This window comes from Oncorhynchus nerka, linkage group LG20 (genome assembly GCF_034236695.1).
Source record: "Oncorhynchus nerka isolate Pitt River linkage group LG20, Oner_Uvic_2.0, whole genome shotgun sequence".
Classification (NCBI taxonomy): Eukaryota; Metazoa; Chordata; class Actinopteri; order Salmoniformes; family Salmonidae; genus Oncorhynchus; species Oncorhynchus nerka.
Genome location: NC_088415.1, coordinates 29,264,891 through 29,284,729, shown reverse-complemented (window position 1 = coordinate 29,284,729; position 19,839 = coordinate 29,264,891). Strand labels below are relative to the sequence as shown.

At 40.0% G+C, this 19,839-nt stretch overlaps 1 protein-coding gene across 1 annotated transcript in view; it reads right to left on the bottom strand.

Annotated features, from left to right (window-relative positions):
• LOC115102226 (semaphorin-3F-like) overlaps positions 1–6,034 on the bottom strand; it is a 44,633-nt gene extending 38,599 nt beyond the window's left edge. The window contains exon 1 of the mRNA XM_029621923.2: positions 5,586–6,034. The gene's annotated coding sequence lies outside the window, so the exon portion shown is untranslated. The remainder of the gene's footprint in view (positions 1–5,585) is intronic.
• Positions 6,035–19,839: the final 13,805 nt, after the last annotated feature.

Genomic DNA, 19,839 nt, shown 5'->3' with positions numbered 1-19,839 from the left:
CACTGCGCATCCAGAATTCTATGTTTAATAGAACATTCTTTACTAAAATCAGAACATAGAAAATGTAACACTGAACTCTGAAACAACAGTACATAGTATCCAAGTCCACAAGAGCTTGAGTCTAGAGCTTGAGACCAGTGAACAAGTGAGCCAATCAAAGTGAGGCCCAGCGACACCAGACATGATGAATGGCTCTCTAGATTTACACAGTCGCTGGCTACATCTTCACTCGGTAAAAGGCTTGAAGAATGGTCCATTGGGTTCCAAGAATTTACTTCAGTTCGAGTACAGTGGATACAGAGGCCTAGCACCAGGCCCTCCATGCCTATACTCCATGCCTGTCTGAAAAAGACTGTCTCTACCTCTGGCAGGTCGCCAAGAATCTTCAGAATGGAGGCTTAATACCCCGCGGGCTGACAGCTGCATGGATTAGCTCCCCTTGCCTGCTGTCATTGACGCCCCCTGTATTGTGCCTTTCCCTGTAAAAGTGGCACCAGATTTAGGAAGGATGGTAGGGAGGGGAGAGGGAGGGGGATAACATTCTAAAGTCAAGTCAGGTGCTTCTGCTTTTGAAGTCCTGGTGACAGGCACAAGTGCTGTGTGGCTGGCGGTATACAATATTTATATGGTATAAATAGTATATAATCAGTCTGATACTATCTCTGACTGTCACTGGGCTGACTGATATTAAAAGAGAACTCTGCCCCTTGCTCACCTGAGAGCTACTTGTCTTTTTCATTAAGTGCCACATTGTCTTTGATGCCGGAGTAATGCAAAGAACATGCCAGGTTCTGCAATTCTCTTCCTGTATCATACAGCCTAGTACATCTAGGGTATTGTGTTTAGTCACAAAATAATTGGGGGGGAAAAGAAACCCCAGGACAAAAACATTTGAGAAATTATTTAACCATGGTACTGCTCATAAAATTAAATACGGCACCAACAGTAGCGGGCCTATATATTTTAAGTCTACCACACTCACTGGTATACCTAACAATCACTCTCTTCCCCCCTTCCCCCTCCTCTTAACCTCTAGGGCCCAGGCTGGCCCTCATTTAACCCCAGCAAAACTCACTGAGGCTGTCATGACAACCGTCTCAAGAGACCGGTTGTATTTGTGGTGAGTTGGAGCCTGGCAACTGCTTGAATGCCCCAAATCCTTGATGACAAGGAGAGTGTCAGGGAAAGTGATGACGAACCATAGCCAGGTCCCTATCTGAACATATATCTACATGACACCAGCTTTGTGGTTGGCTTCTGATGCACTGTGGATCACCTCCAGTTGTTACCCTACATCAAACGTCAAGATGGAACATTTAAAGGTAGACTCAGTGAAGTGACTTTGCCACGAGCAGCACCACAGATATTGAGATGAGTGAGATGCAAGGGTTCACTTCACGCTGTTCACAGTGTAGTAGCCAGGGCACCAAAACAGCTGAGAAGTTGAGCCTATGCTGTTTACTTTCTGCATCTATGTCATATCATTGAGTCTACCTTCCATTAATGTACTTAGTTGCAAATCTGCTACATAGAGAGGCATATTATACGCCTTATACATGTATAGGGCCTTGTAAAATCAGTTTTATTTTTTGCTCGATTCCATTTTGTTTTTCCTGTGTTCCAGTTTCACCGTTTAGTTTTTCCAGGTTCCCGTTTTCCCGTTTTTTCCTTCAGGTTTTCGCTCTCAAAATGACACTTTTTAAGTCGACAACAATGCTTAAACATCAGGAGACCACTTTTGAGGTCTGGGAGAAAAGGAAAAAAAAGTTGATTTTTGGGTGTAGTTACCCTTTAATTCCAGTGTGCACCTAGCAAGAGACTGTTGTTTAGCTGTGTTTTTGTAGCACACATGTGGTGGTAGAGTTTTCGAAACAAATACCCACTGGATAATCATGATATCATTCTGCCATGTAAGCATAGGCTACTTTGTAGTTAACATTTAATTTAGACGGTTTTTGAGAAAGCCTTTCCATCTACCAGAAGACTTTCATTAGCATCATCACTAACGGCTGCACAAAGGGGTAGACTCTCACCCACCGCACATGCACATAGAGAGGGAATTATCGTTGTCTCTTACAGAAAGTTGTAGGAAATACGAATCACTGATGCATTTGGTTCATGCTTTATGATAAACTTGGCCAAATTAACACATTTTCAATACATTTAGTTTATTCCTACTAAGTTCAATACATTTTTGATTAGTGTTGAATTCCGTTTTAATGTATGGATTTGGTGATTCCATCCGCGTTCTTCTTATAATAAGACATTATAAAGGCTTAAACATGGTTATAACAAGTAATACAGCATTATACCGCTCTACTTTATGTAAAGTGTTACTAACTATAATAACAACTTCCTTAGTATAGCACCTTCTGACACGCAACACAAAATTATTTATATACGGTACAAAAATGAAAAAAATCATTTTGCCAAGGTTTGCAAAGTAAGGATAAATATGTTCCAGTAAACCTAACAATTGTTTATCCCTGCAATAAAGTTTGTAAATGCTGAGATTCCCCCAAAACTGAAATGTTAAAAAATATATATATATTTTACCTTTCTTTAATTAGGCAAGTTATTTAAGAACAAATTCTTATTTACAATGACAGCCTAGGAACAGTGGGTTAACTGCCTTGTTCAGGGGAAGAACGACAGATTTTTACATGGTCAGCTCAAGGATTTGATCTAGCAACCTGTCGGTTACTGGCCCAACATTCTAACCTGACAGGGTGTCAGGTAGCCTAGCATAATTAAAAGCATAATGCCACAAATATACTGTACATCAGGTGTGACAGTAAATTGCACGTCAAAATATATTTCTACTATTTATTGCAAAATGTCAGACAGATTGCTTTTCTTTTTCTTTCTCTTTACACTCTCACCTGTCTATCTCATCCTCAGGGATTCTTGGAGATGTTATGGCAATCTCTTTTGAAGAGCTAAGATAAACACTAAGATAAAAGTTAAAGGTTTAAGGTCAAACTGTCAAATAAAAATAGAGATATTTTGTAGTTGGACAAACATGACTTAGGAGCTGGCCATAAACATAGTAGCAATGAAAATTGTCGCTCACAATGTCTCAACCAACCATTGCCAGGCGACTGTGCCAGGACTCAACGATAAGTCAAAGTTGGATAGGTGGTTTTGCTAAATAAAATGAACCTACACTGGAGTATGAGAACCTACACATAGCCTGTTTCTATTTCAAACAGAAGAGGAGATAAAGTTTTAGGAAACAGAATGGCTTTGAGTCAAGCAAGGCTCAACATGAGAGATTGGAGTATAGACTATACAGAAAGACATGCTAAACAAAAGTAAAAGTTTGCTGTTCAGATAAGAGGAAAACGTTCATAGAAGTGCATATTAACAAGAGACATTAATGACCATACAGAGATGGATTGTTTTAAATTCTGGTTCTGAAAATAATGCATTTTAAAAGCTGCAGAGAGACATTTCATAATCCTACACTCAATTTATTTAATACCCCTTTGCACTCCGATAATCTTTTCACTTCAAACTCAATTCCATAATTCATTCTACATTCCAATACACCTAACATATGATTTCTTTCATGCTTTCAAACTTGACTTTCAAGCATTTACCTAACCTTAGCATATTTACAACTTTACATTTACATTTACAACTTTCTGGGGGCAAAGTAAATGCACGAATAATGCAGAATCCAACTGGTACACGGGATGTTGAGAAATAGAATGGAATATTCACACTGATTCATTTACACAATGATTCAATTTTGAAGCGACAATGTGATAAAAATGTCAAGTTAATTCCACAAATAGGGGCAAAAACTAACAACTGCCAGCATTATGACATGTGCAGTGTTAAAGCACCTGTCAAGACAACATAACGAGGTCTCATAGACATTCAGAATTGATAGGAGCAGTCTATCGCTGCATTTGAAGCTAATGTCTGACTAGTACTACTAAAACGAGACATTAACATTTGCTGCATTGTCAGATGTCGAATATGAGAGGAAAATGTATTTGTGAAACAACCATGGCAATATGAAAGTGCACGGTGTTAATATGGTTACCGTGTCATTAATGGTATGTTTGTAGCGGTAGCTACAACGTAAATATTTAAGGGTCATAATCTGAAATTGAACCATTCAGATACATTTTCCATGGATTGCACAGGTGAGAAATTAAAGCTATCATTACTTTATTTACTCCCCTTTTCCACCACACATTTAAAATGCAAAACCATTCCATGATTTCACTAAAATGATAGATGTCCAACCGTGGCTGTAGAGGGCGGAAACCACTGAGAGCTTTTTCATGTTTTTCCTTGTGTACTTGTGGAGGCCCTCACACCTAGCACAAAGCTAGAACACTGTTTGACACACTAATATAGAAGGAGCAGCTTAGAAAATGTAGCAGATTTTTTTGTTGTTGCTGTAAATTCATATAGATGTTTGTATTTCTTTATTTCCTTGTCAGAAATTACAGTGTCCCTGCTGGTGTTTTTTCAGCTTTATGTCATTTGTTCCTATAGGTACTGGTGTAGACTTACCAGTGTCATAGGGGATAGTGTGTAGGTAGGGAACAATTTGCAGCATGACCACAGGTCACAGGACCACACAACTTGTGAAGAACTAGTAGGCCAGCACTGAACAAAGCCCCTATTTATCTCTTAGATTAAACACACCATAAACAACACTATCAGACGGGGCCCTATACTAATAATAGTATAGCTAAGAGGATAATAATATGTTCTGACATTATTTGAGGATGGGCAGATAGACTATGTCACAAAAAAGTGTTGTGCTTTTAACTTAAAATGCATTATTCATAAGCACTTCTGCCAGGCAAGCAGAGTATGAATTATACATAGGCCCACTAAGAGGGGAACATATAATGTGCATTTTGAAACCTCATCTCTGGTCCTCAAAAAGTTTGCTCATGAGTTTGTTAAATGAAAATAACATCACTCAGGTGGATGTGTGCCTGCCATGTGGGGAGTGAATTCATAGCCTAGTTTACTACCAGAATTATCAGTCAGATCAGTGAAGCTAAAATGAGATGATAGAGAACATAATAAATGCCCCATCATCAGGAAAGTTGGCATATTTGAAAATGTGGGGGATGAGGAAATGTCAGAGCATGTGGTATCATTTGCAATAATTTGATCATGTTGAGGGAGGCTGATGGGGCAAAACCTAAGGTTGAACCCCATCTTTGAAAGCTTAATAAAGCCTTTATAACCTTTCCATACTGGTTTTATAGATGCTTCATGTCATTCATAAGCGGCATATACATGCTATAAGGATGGTAAGGGTTTTGCCACATTTGTCAAAGCAATACACGTAGGTTTACACCTTCTTTATAACAACATTTCTATTGTATGATTTACAAATTATTTCTGATGATATGAATATTTGATGAGTTATACATAAGCTTTATAAGTATAGCGTAGTTTATGCTCTAACTGCGACTGAAGATGTCAAAGGCCAATATGGACTACAATGGGGTTGAAAGAAAAGTAACTAGCCTAGTTTTGCAGACAAGAATGGGACTTTACCCGTGACAAAAGGTGCTCTAAACAGAAATGAATAACAAACTCACTTGCAATGCAGGTATGCTCAGTCGGCGTCGTCGCGAGACAGTAGATGTCACATTCTGTGGCGTTGTTTAGCCTTCCGAAAATGATAACGTTTGAAATCTGCCTCCAAACTAATAGTAGAAAATGTGTATCACCGTAGGCAATGTAAACGTGTAATACTGCTTCACGTAGACCCACTGCTTGGTAAGGTTTCGCAAGTTGTCAAAAAGTTTGCTTCATGCAGAGAGCACTTTTCCTCAAATTACATGCATGGAAATTACGTGATGCTTTAGAAATCTCTCACGTTTTCATTTAAGTCATCGTCCCCTGAAAACTCCGGAATGACAAATCCAGGCATAGACAAATCCAGGATATATTAACACTTAAAATAGTAAAATAGTCTGGCAGGTGTTAGGCTCTATGCGTTTGTTCTTCCTCCACCGCTATCTGAGCTCTAGTGTTCAAGCCGCTTGTCCCATTCTTGCTACCTCTCAAGCCAACCGTGTCACAGTTAATTAACTACCTCAGTGCCAGTCAGAGTGAAACTGTAGAACTGGCCATTTTTTCCCCTCTAGCAAGACCAACGTGAGACGCTCTTTCTGTCCTGTTTTTATTTGCATTTCAAAACTAAACTATATTGAAAAATATTTTTTTATCAAATCTGTACATGATGGGTAATCAGAAAAGACAACTTAATCCAGATAAATCTAAATGTGAATTACTGCCTTATAGGAATAAGCAGACTTTTTAATTGACCACATGATGTACATGATAATTGTAATGTTAATAGGCCTAACAGACAATTGAAATAGGTAGCCTACCAGTTCCCTATTTTTTTTAAAGCATGTATGTTTAGCAAACACTCCTAAGTAATTCACAGGGCCTCTCATCAACATGGAGTCTGTTGTCCCTTCTTAATTATGGACTTTAGATGGATTTGACAATGAGGGAGAAAGGGAGGAATGAGAGAGGCCCCTGAGTTCATGCTGTGCAATTCAAGAAAGATGTTGCTGCTGTCATTGTTCATTTGGCACTTTAGGGCACTGGGAAAAAGCCAGTGTCTGGGAATTCCAGAGATTCCTCCATGGCGGTCCAGCTTGGTGGCATGCAACCAGAAACACTTTGCTCCGCTGGAGTCTCCACAAAACGGGAGAGGTGAGACAGGGCAACCATGAGGGGGGTTAGACGGACATTCACACAGTGCAAAGCCATTCGTCCCCTGCCTGTGTATTCCCAAACAAATCAGCAGTCTCCATTGCTTATTGTGCAAAATTGCACCATAGCTAACCTTAAACACTACGAAGCAAGATCTTTGTGAAACATCTTCCTTAGTGAATAACTGAAAGGCAATGACAAATGGGGGGTGCCTGGATGTCATCTGTGTTTATCTACTACACTTAGATTTTAAAAAGGTGGTATCTAGAACTTAAAAGGTTTCTTTGGCTGTCCCCATAGGTGAACCCTTTGTAGAACCCTTCTTGGTACTAGGTAGAACCCTTTTGGTTCCAGGTAGAACCCTTTTGGGTTCCTTGTAGAACCCTTTCCACAGCCGAAGAACCCTTTTGGAACCCTTTAAAAAAAGTTTTCCAAAAGGGATTGAGGATTCATCATCATTGTGACCACGGGTATCATTTCTTGGTCTACCTAGGCACTGAGGGACTACTCCACAGCCTTCCATATCCGCTCCACACACTACAGTTCTGGGAAGTATTGTGCACTGGGAACTAAGCTTTCCTTTTTGAGGAAGTGACTTGTCCATTACAGGATACAGTTCCGAATCGGTAGTGAACACCACTTACTATGTACTAGTACTGGCTTAACTATTTACACTTGTTTTAACGTTTTCCAGCAAACAGTAATCTAACAAAATCTTAATGCATTTTGTTCTGAGTCAGTGTACCCCTGAAAGTGTAGGAATATAAATATAGCCACATCTTAGGGGAGATCATCCTGACGTTTCATAGAACAAAAGCTACAGTGACTGATGATGGGGCTGTGACTTTGTGTGATCCTTATGTCAACTAGCCCAAAGGGAAATGTATTATTTGTGGCTACCACCTGCTTTTATTCATTTTGGGATGACAGAGAACCATGGAGAATTTTACTTTAATTGAACGTAATGACAGCTATACTCTCCCCCTTTAGTAATCTACACGCTGCTGATATATCAAGTTATGGTGTTTTGTTAAGATTTAGTGTTTTAAGATGATATATTATCATGAATTATAAAACCAGTTTAGCCCTGGTTGTCCTTTGGGTGAAAAACAGAAGCTGCAGAAAAATCCCGTAATGAATAATTACGCATAAAACTAGCAGACCTGATGTTCCTGGAAGTATTATAATCTAAAAAGAACTCATACTGTAGATAGTAGAAATAAACTAATGCAAATGATTTTGTAAAATATCGTTGATCAAATTAATGAATTCCTAAAGTCATCCTATAAGTGATTCATTGGCTGGAGTGAATCTAGTACCTTGGGTTGGTTGACTCAAGTGTAACTGACATTCAGGGTGTGTGTGACAGAGTTTCCTGAGCTGGAAATGAACAATATCCCTTACGAGATGTAGAACAGGAAACACAGAGTTGACATCCCACTTCTGTGTGTGGGTGTTCTCTCACAAACTCATCCCCATCATAACTTGCTGACTCCATACTGAAATTATCCCCATCTGTTTTTGAACCAAACCTCTATGTGCTTTGGAAAAAAACACTCAAGTATCTCCTGTTCTATGTATTGTGGACATGACATACACTGTTGTTGTTGTCCTCCACAGACCTTAAATTCTCTGAGTTTGAATAACCAGTGTTGTGAAAGGAGATTCATGTTCAGTATGCCAACATCCATTCTAAATTCACATTTAATCCCAGGATATGGTGTAAACACTACCTCAAGGAAAAGCTACATGTATATCCATAGCTGTTAGCTAATATTCCAATGTGGCCAGAAAAACAGTATTTTGTGACAAACAGGTGTCCTACATGGAAGCATTAATTATGTAAAAACATTTTATGAAATAAAACAACAGAGACAAGCTGTGTTTTACGTGACACAAATCCTAATTGGCTCTAACTATAATGTTCTGCATAAATTAGCCATGCCCCCACTGGGCTGGGACTCCAAGCTGTTTTCAGAAATGTGCTCCCAACAGGATCCCTTTAATTGTTGAGAACAAAATACTACACAATACATTTTTCTTCAGTAGAATCGCCATAACAGAGTCCTACTGTTCGCAGCTGCTCTAAAGCATACTCATGATAGTACTCTGGCTGCAGAGATGGAATGGAGAGTCTGGGATATATGTCCAATGAAACGATAAATCTTTCACTCCTTACAGTACATTAGTGCAGGAAACCGCAGAAAAAAAGAAGATTCTGGAAATGCTTTAACTCATTAATGATGTATGCTCTTTTCATTTGGCACAGATCATTCTCCAAGATAGCTCTTGAAAAGTAATGAGACAGAGAAGCCCAAATTCATCTGGATTACTGTAATGGTTTATATCATGTTCACTGACATCTCAGTAGGCTATCAGGGATGGGAAATTTTTCAAAGCAGCTACAACAAATCAATAGGCTTTAAAAAACGTCTTGGGAAAATCTTGTTGTGCATGGATATAATTCAAAAGTTCCTTTTTGGGAGAAAACGTCCATTACATTTAGACATGGATGAAGGTAATCTGTAGCTGTACATCTTACCACAATGGACTTCATTTAGCCAACTCAAAAGACGCCACTGTGGTTTCTTTGAACGTAAACAACCTATCACCCTAGCGGAATGGTGGTGGTGGTGTGTGTGTGTGTGGCAATGGGGGGTTGGAAGGTTAGATCAAGTCATTCTTCTGGTGTACATAACTCTGTCATATCAAAGGAGATGGGGCTAATTACCCAACTACGCACCATTCTGCTCTCTACTAGAATATGCGTTTGTGGGGGAGGGGGTTGTCTGTCTTTCTGTATTTGTGAGTCAATGACTGTGGATGTATGACTATGTGTATTTCTGCTGTGTGAAATCACAGGCAGTAGTATTGCTGATTACAAAAGCATGTTTAGTGCCAAAATGGGACAATTCCACTGCTAGCTCAGAACCAACGGTGGACATGTAAATCCACCCAAGGGATGAATCTTCAATGTAGGACAAACTGTCCCTCTTTGTTCACTGTTGTCAAGCACAGCACAGTTCTTTTTATTTTCTATGAGATATGTTTCAAAGTCACAAGAGTGTTGCACCTCTCTTTTGACTGCTAAGTGTGTTCAACGGGTGTGTTTAATGTGTTCACACTTTGCTGAGGGACTTTAATCATGCTCTGAGCAATTATATTTTCTACAGCCCGCCAGCAGGAGACAGAGAAATGGGTGAACTCATGCAAGTTATCATCCGTCTCCCCCCAGGCTGCTCCATTCAAATGTCATGGCATCAAAGTGGTGGAAAGTCCTGGGCTGTCAGACAGCATCAGGAGCTTGTCAGGCCCTCCGGTGGGATAACCCCATCCAGTGAAATGGAAACCATCTCTCTGTTCATTTTCTCTGTTCAGATACTGCATCTTCTCTCAAAGACAGTGGGAGCTGCACCATAACAGAGGAAAACACAGACAATGTCATTCCTCTGAACTAAATCCTGAATATGTATTTTGCAATCATTATAGGAATTCATATCACACATGAATCCCTTTATAGTTTGTAGTTTCCTGGAAAAACAGGAAAAAACTGAGAACCATCTTGAAGCATTTAGTTTGAAGATTGGGTTTCAATGTGTCCCCCATAGGATGGGCTTGGCTTGGAGGGCTTTGATATTCAGACTAACTCGTTGGGGATTAAGCATGACCTTTGAACCCATAATCCCCAGCAGCAAAACACAGAGTTGGGAAAGGACTACAACTGTCAAAACTGCAGCCACCAGGTCATGCAGTATGCTTCTGAGCTGTGACAGAAGTATAACAGAACCACATTATCCAAACAGTAAACGTATCTAAAGGGTACACTTAGGATTGTATACACAAACATACCCGCCAATTAAATGTTATCTTGCAAAACCAAATTATTTGAACATTATCTTTTTGGGGTAGTCCAGCAGATGGGTGAAATAATTGTTCTGGTGACTATTAAACACTCTGAATCTGAATCCATTGCTGCCTAGAAAGCCAGCAGCCCGGAATTACCTCTTCACTGTCGACGTTGAGACTGGTGTTTTGCAGGTACTATTTAATGAAGCTGCCAGTTGAGGACTTGTGAGGCGTCTGTTTCTCAAACTAGACACTCTAGTTTGTACTTGTACTTGTCCTCTTGCTCAGTTGTGCACCGGGGCCTCCCACTCATCTTTCTATTCTGGTTAGAGCCAGTTTGCGCTGTTCTGTGAAGGGAGTAGTACACAGTGTTGTACAAGATCTGCAGTTTCTTGGCAATTTAACGCATTAATTTCTCAGAACAACAATAGACTGACGAGTTTCAGAAGAAAGTTATTTGTTTCTGGCCATTTTGAGCCTGTAATTGAACCCACAAATGCTGATGCTCCAGATGCTCAACTGGTCTAAAGAAGGCCAGTTTTGTTCCTTCTTTAATCAGAACAACAGTTTTCAGCTGTGCTGACATAATTGCAAAAGGGTTTCCTAATGATAAATTAGCCTTTTAAAATTATGTGCATTGGAACACATGAGTGATGGTTGCTGATAATGGGCCTCTGTATGCCTATGTAGATATTGCATTAAAAATCAGCCGTTTCCAGCTACAATAGTCATTTTACAACATTAACAATGTCTTCACTGTATTTCTGATCAGTTTGATTTTATTTTAATGGACAAAAAATGTGCTTTTCTTTAAAAAACAAGGACATTTCTAAGTGACCCCAAACCTTTGAACGATAATGTACATATCCTTAAAAATATGAGTAGAAAAGTGGCAAAAACATGTGCCAACTTAATTTATGTACATGTTTTCATGGCTAGTTCCAATAGTTTACTTGTAAATGCTCAAAAAATATATATGGGTGTTCCCTGAAGTCTACTGATTGCAATAATATATTAAGTTAAAATCCCATATGTCCAGCAGAGAGACATGTGACCCATTATAATGAGAGCTTTCAGTCTTTACACAAATTGAATAAAATAGTATATAAAGATGTCTAGCTATAGTGCCATTGCAGATGTAATAACCTAATATACCACAGCGTTGTTGAATACTTGTTTCTGATTGGCTAGAACGGCATTCTAGAATGGACTGAATGGATTTCTTTTTTTTTACAGTCGCTAGGACCCATTTCTCAATACTTAGGTCACTTTTTCAAAACTCTTCACACAGTTCTCCTAACTAACTTTCAGTTTAGGACAGCAGTTAATTTCACATTCAAAATACCCTAAAACTACCAAAACACTTCATACATGTCTTAAATCAACTCGTTTTTCCATAACACTAGCAAAGGTTGTCACCTTTGCTAGTGTCACACAACAAGCACACGTTGTCACTCATAAAACAATGACCTAAACAACACTAACAGGTAACATTACACAATGTTTTCTTTACAAATCAAGAATGACACCTCTCTACATGATGCAATATGCTTCAATATGTTTTATGTCATTGAATGGCATTGAGTGATTCCAAAATACAATAATTTGTATATACACCATCTACCAATACAGATACAGTAGCAATACTAGTCAACCCTGTCTTATCCATTTGGCCACAGATTCTCATCCACGTCACATCTTATGTCATCTTGGGCAATACACCTAGGAAAGAATCATTTGGCATGCCTTGTCCATCCCTGGCAATTTTCTGCAGATATGTCCAGGAATCCAGCATTCATTGCATCCAGGAGGGACATTTGATCATGTGGATGGTGGTCATAAACCTTCCACCTCCATGAGGAAAATAATTCCTCTATGGGGTTGAGGAATAGAGAGTAAGGAAGGAGGAAACGTGACATCATCCTGGGATGGGCTGCAAACCACTCTGTGACTGCACGGGAGTGGTGAAATGCTACATTGTCCCATATAATTACAAACGTCGGCAGATTTCGCCTCACTGCAACCCTTTCCTCACCTGACACAACCCTTCCATAGAGGTCACCCAGGAATGAAATGAGATGCTCGGTGTTGTATGGCCCAAATAGCGGTTTGTGTAACAACAATCCACCAGATGATATTGCTGCACACATTGTGATGTTGGCACCCCTCTGGCCCGGGACATCCACTGTGGCTCTTTTTCCAATCACATTCCTTCCTCGCCGCCGTGTTTTGGCCAAGTTGAAACCTACCTCTCCCGCCTGTAGGAGGTAACCGTTGGGTACTAAGCAGAAATACAAAAGCAATTACACACAAATAGGTTAGGAGGCTTTGCTCAATTTACTTATGTAATGCGTAGTTCAGTCAAATGCCCTTGCAGAATGCACATCTTACCTGTTGTTTTGCCGGAAATTTCCCAGAATAGATGCCACTGTTGAGTGTTGCAGATTTGGCTGCACTCTCAGACCAGCCTCTCCCATTGATAGATCATGATCTAGTACATGATCAATTATAGTAGCCCTACATCTCATTTGAGACTACAGCTCTTGATCTTCCTCTCAGTCTTCTTCCACCATGCATACGTACTCCTCTCCCAGCCACACTTCCTCCTCTGTCAGCCACTTCTCTATCTCTGGCTGGGTCCATGTTTACATTACAGTATATCATTATTCCTAAGATGTCCCCTTTTATATAGATGGTAATGTAATTGAATGACTAACACCTGTGTAGGTGTTCAGCTACAATGGGAATCAGCTGTGGTTGGTCTAATTGTTTTGATAGTATTTCATTTTTTAGATTTAGAATATATTTCAATACAGTATTACTGTAGAAATGTATGTCTTATTCAATTTGGGGTTTTGAATTTAAGTTTAATTAACAGTTTTGAAAGGAGTATGTAAACGTGTAAATTGTCCTGTAGGTACATAGAGTTGGCATGCCTTGAGTTTTGGTGGTTGTCTGAGTGAGAAAAGAGTTCATGAAAATTGACAGATGTAGTCATTGAATGCATTTTGTGCCAAAACAATGAAAAATTATCCATAGTTTAGCCCACATAGACTGCTGTTATGCTCACTGTGTGAAGAGTTTTGAAAAAGTGACCTAAATATTGAGAAATGGGTCCTAGCGATTGTAAAAAACTGTCAAAACGGATTACGGGACAGTTGGAAAATATATTGGGACTCCATGCAATCATGACTCAATACGCACCTACACATGCATTCCGTAATTGCTACAAAGTTACAGAAAGCTAAACCAACAACTACACAAACTGAAATTGGTCCAAAGAGGAAAAACGTAGCTAGCAAACTAGCTAGCGTTGATTTGTTTTGCCCACATATTTCTTTGGAGCATCTGATGACCTAATGTGTCAAGTGATGAACATGAATTTCTCTGGTCCCCTCCACTGCAAAAGCTGTCAAATGTTTCTAGTTTCACCAGTTGTTTTCAGCAACTGATATTTTGGAATTCGGTTGTCATGTCGGGAGGTTTGCTAGCAACAAGCTATTTAGCTAGCTTCTAGCCTAGTGTTTGATATGCATTGCCATCTCTGCATAATTGACAGTCAGTGTTGGCGAGTGTCCTGACGAGAAGGCAAATCTTTCTACCGATGACAGCATTATCAGCTTATTGTTATGGATGTATCCAAATAAATGTCAATAGAAAACAGCTACTTTGTTGTTATTCTGTCTGCAGAGGTCGAGACTGTTAGCCTTGGCTAGCTGGCGAGATAACAGCAAGCAAGGGATAAGACCGTTGCCAGCGAGCATAGCAACGGAACATATAGAACGAACGTCTGGGTCGCGTCTCAACCAAAACATGAGAAAGTATGAATTTGCTTATAAAAATTATAATATCAATGAATTATTATTTTTCTACTGGTAAATGTGGGCTTTCATATGGTTTCACTTGGCAACTGTCGTATAAGCAGGATAACCACATTTGTTCTGGACATTACTTTGGAAAAATAAATTCCCATTATTTATCCCTTATGCTGCGTTTAGACGAAGGACGCAAACACTGTCATAACAGTCGGCATAACCGGACAAGAAAGCAAGACAGATGGTGACTGCAAAAGCAAACCAACACGAAAGCAAAGATTTTCATAACTAAATCTCAATGTTCTGTCTGTGACCACAGTAAACGTTGTTATGGTGATTTCAGTAAACAAACAGTGCAAATTAACCTCCGGTTGAAAACAATGCTATGGCAGACGTCAAAAGTTTAAATATTTGTACTTTGGTGGAAAGACCAGTCTACCGTGGTAACTGACGGCATTCACCGCCAGCCTCAAGGGCATTTAACATTGTGCTCTCATTGAAAACAATGACATCCGGTTTGCCGTCTACCTTATACCATGTAAACGTGACATTACATTAAGTATTCCAAAATTACCGCCAACCAGCTACTTTGGTTCTAATTCGACAAGATTCACATGGCCATATCTCCATAAATAATTGGTACATTAAGCCAATGGTGGCTTAACATGCTTACGGTGGTGTGGAGAACACAAATGGACCCATGTATGGCTTATGTTTGTGTCCTTTAAACTTTATGCAGAAATGTGGTGGAAATGTCTCCTAAATTACTGTGCAGTAATTTGAATTTGGCTATAACTTTATTAGTAAGTGGCATATTAAGCCTAATGATGACTTAAAAATAACAAGGTAATGTGGAAATGCTATCAATTGGATCATGTATATTTTGAAAAATAATAATGAAAATACGGCCCAAAATGCTGTACAAATCACATTTCTTGAAATTGACAAAATACAGAATATTATATTTTATACCATTGTAGTTAGTGGACTTTAGGGAACACCAATTTGACAGTTTTAAGTGTTTAAATGTAAAATCCTGAAAGTGCCGAAGAAATTTTTTTCAAGCATCAGTCATTTTGGTAGATTTTTGAACACTTTTTAACCACTTTTCTATAAAATATTTAAAGGAAGTAGGTGCCAGGCATACAGGTTTGTGTCAACAACTGCAACGCTGCTAGGTTTTTCACACTCAACAGTTTCCCAAGTGTCAAGAATGGTCCACCACCCAAAGGACATCTAGCCAACTTGACACAACTGTGGGAAGCATTGGAGTCAACGTGGGCCAGCAACCCTGTGGAACGCTTTCGAAACCTTGTAGAGTCCATGACCCAACAAATTGAGGCTGTTCTGAAGGGGGGGTGGCTTCCCAAACTGTTGCCACAAAGTTAGAAGCAAATAATTGTCTAGAATGTCATTTTATGCTGTAGCGTTAAGATTTCCCTTCACTGGAACTAAGGGGCCTAGCCCGAACCATGAAAAACAGCCCCAGACCATTATTCTTCCTCCACCAAACTTTACAGTTGGCACTGTGCGTTCTCATGGCATCTGCCAAACCCAGATTCGTCCGTCGGACTGTCTGATGGTGATGCGTGATTCATCACTCCAGAGAATGCATTTCCACTGCTCCAGAGCCCAATGGCGGCGAGCTTTGGTGATTTTAGGCTTGTGTGCTGCTGTTCGGCCATGGAAACCCGTTTCATGAAGCTCCCAACGAATAGTTATTGTGCTGAAGTTGATTCTGGGGTCAGTTTGGAACTCGCGAGTGAGTGTTACAACTGAGGTCAGACGATTTTACGCGCTACACGCTTCAGCACTTGGCGGACCCGTTCTGTGAGCTTGTTAGGCCTATCACTTCGCAGGCTGAGCCTTTGTTAATCCTAGAAGTCTCCACTTCACAGTAACAGCACTTACAGTTGACCAGGGGAACTCTAGCAGGGCAGAAATTTGACAAACTGACTTGTTGGAAAGGAGGCATCCTATGACGGTGCCACATTGAAAGTCACTGAGCTCTTTAGTAAGGTCATTCTACTGCCAATGTTTTTCTATGGTGTTTGCATGCTGTGTGCTCAATTTTATGCACCTGTCAGCAACCACTGTTGCTGAACTAGCCGAATCCACTAATTTGAAGAGCTGTCCACTTACTTTTGTATATACAGTGCATTCGGAAAGTATTCAGACCCCTTGACTATTTCCAAATGTTGTTATGTTACAGCCTTATTCTAAAATTGATTCAATCGTTTTTCCCCCTTATCAATCTACACACAATATGCCACAATGACAATGAAAAAACAGGTTTTTAGAAAATGTTGTAAATGTATTACAAATAAAAAAACAAAATACCACATTTACATAAGTATTCAGACCCTTTACTCAGTACTTTGTTGAAGCAACTTTGGTAGCGATTAAAGCCTCAAGTCTTCTTGGGTAGGAGGCTATACGCTTGGCACACCTGTAATTGGGGAGTTTCTCCCATTCTTCTCTGCAGATCCTCTCAAGCTCTGTCAGGTTGGATTGTCAGCGTCGCAACCAGCTATTTTCAGGTCTCTCCAGACATGTTCGATTGTGTCATGTCCGGGCTCTGGCTGGGCCACTCAAGGACATTCAGAGACTTGTCCACAAGCCACTCATTCGTTGTCTTGGCTGTGTGCTTAGGGTCATTATTCTGTTGGGAGGTGAACCTTCACCCCAGTCTAAAGGTGCTGAGCACTCTGGAGCAGGTTTTCATCAAGGATCTCTCTGTACTTTGCTTCATCTTTCCCTCGATCCTAACTAGTCTTCCAGTCCCTGCCTCTGAAAAACATCCCCAGAGCACGATGTTGCCACCACCATGCTTCAGGTTTGCCAGGTTTCCTCCACACGTGATGGTTGGCATTCAGGCCAAAGAACTCAATCTTGGTTTCATCAGACCAGAGAATCTTGTTTCTCATGGTCTGAGTCCTTTAGGTGCCTTTTGGCAAACTCCAAGAGGGCTGTCATATGCCTTTTACGGAGGAGTGGCTTCTGTCAGGATGCACCTGAGCTCATTTTCGAGTCTCATAGCAAAGGGTCTGAGTACTTATCTAAATAAAGTATTTCTGTTTGCAATTTTGAATGCATTTGCAAAGATTTCCAAAAACCTGTTTTAACTTTTTCATTATGAGGTATTGATGAGGATTTTTTTATATCCATTTTAGAATAAGGCTATAACGTAACAAAATGTGGGAAAAGGGAAGGGGTCTGAATACTTTCCGAATGCACTGTATAGCGTAACATACCATAACGTAACTGTAAGACGAAAAACAACACATCATTTGTTATTAGACTTAAGGATGATTGTGCTGAATGTTCACGTTTTTTCTCATAGTGTGGCCAAAACTAAACAGCACGCGACATAGGATAAATGTGCTTTGATGGAAGCAATACAGGTTGGCTAAGCTATAGCTTGTTAATGTCACCTGCTCTGAAATCCCATCAAAGAGTATTTACTCATATCACTCAAGAAGATCTAAATGCATATTGTCATGAAACTGCGTGAGATCAAATGGTAATGGTTGGCATAGTTGGCAGCTTGGATGTTTCACCTGTAAAATGAGAAGAATTAGGCCTATCATTCACGATTAGCAGTGATGATGGCCTATTTTGAAATTAGGTTTGCCTAATTTGGCGTTTGGGGGTATTAAATGTCCAAACATTTATTCAAGTCAGTGTGTGTAGCCAATGGCAGATACCGCATTTGTATGATGCGTTTTATGTATATAAAATTATATTATTCAACAGGTTAAAGCGCATAGTACTACACTACTGAGAATTAGGTTCAATCTGCAATGGCAATATAGCTAGACATTTTTGTTAGACTTTTACTTACTTTGTGTAAAGGCTGAAAGGTCTCATCATAAAAGTATTTAGTTAAAATGGGTTACCTGTCTCTCTGCTGGACATAATACATTCCTATGAGATTTTACCTAAAGTGACAGGTACAGCTAGAGCAGGTTTCCTGTCATTTTACTTCAAATTTAAACAAAACACAATATCATATTATATATCATTGCAATCAGTAGACTGCAGGGAACACCTGCATAACTTTTTAGAGTGTTTACATGTAAACTATTGGAAATAGCCATGAAAATATTTACTAAAAACAGTGCTAAAAGTTTAAAGGATATGTACAGTCTGAATTCAAAATGGATTAAATAGATGTTTTTTCTCACCCATCTAGACACAATACCCCATAATGACAAAGTGAAAACATGTATTTAGATATGTTTGCTAATTTATTGAAAAGGATATCCAAAAACACTGTATCTTATTTACATAAACATTCAAACCCCTGAGTCAATACACCCCTTTGGCAGTGAATACAGCGTTGAGTCTTTCTGGGTAAGTCTAAGAGCTTTGCACACCTTGGTTGTACAATATTTGAACATTATTATTTAAAATATTCTTCATACTCTGTCAAGTTGGTTGTTGATCATTGTTAGACAGCCATTTTCAAGACGACTTAAGTCAAAACAGACATTTGCATCCTGTAGCACTAACTCCAAAATGTTCTGGGACACTGTAAAGTCCTTGGAGAATAAGAGCACCTCCTCCCAGCTGCCCACTGCACTGAGGCTAGGAAACACTGTCACCACCAATAAATCCATGAAAATTGAGAATTTGAATAAGCATTTTTCTATGGCTGGCTTTCCACCTGGCTACCCCTACCCCGGTCAACAGCCCTGCACCCCTCACAGCAACTTGCCCAAGCCTCCCCCATTTCTCCTTCACCCAAATCCAGATAGCTGATGTCCTGAAAGAGCTGCAAAATCTGGACCCCTACAAATCAGCCGGGCTAGACAATCTGGACCCTCTCTTCCTAAAATTATCCGCCGAAATTGTTGCAACCCCTATTACTAGCCTTTTCAACCTCTCTTTCGTATTGTCTGAGATCCCCAGAGATTGGAAAGCTGCCGCGGTCATCCCCCTCTTCAAAGGGGGAGACACTCTAGACCCAAACTGCTACAGTACCTTCTCCGCTATGCAATCTGGTTTCCGCGCTGGTCATGGGTGCACCTCAGCCATGCTCAAGGTCCTAAACGATATCATAACCACCATCGATAAGAGACAATACTGTGCAGCTGTATTCATCAACCTGGCCAAGGCTTTCGACAAAGTCAATCACCACATTCTTATCGGCAGACTCAACAGCCTTGGTTTCTCAAATGATTGCCTCGCCTGGTTCACCAACTACTTCTCTGACAGAGTTCAGTGTGTCAAATCGGAGGGCCTGTTGTCCGGACCTCTGGCAGTCTCTACGGGGGTGCCACAGGGTTCAAACCTCGGGCCGACTATTTTCTCTGTATACATCAATGATGTCGCTCTTGCTGCTAGTGATTCTCTGATCCACCGCTACGCATACGACACCATTCTGTATACTTCTGGCCCTTCTTTGGACACTATGTTAACTAACCTCCAGACGAGATTCAATACTCTTAAATGCAAG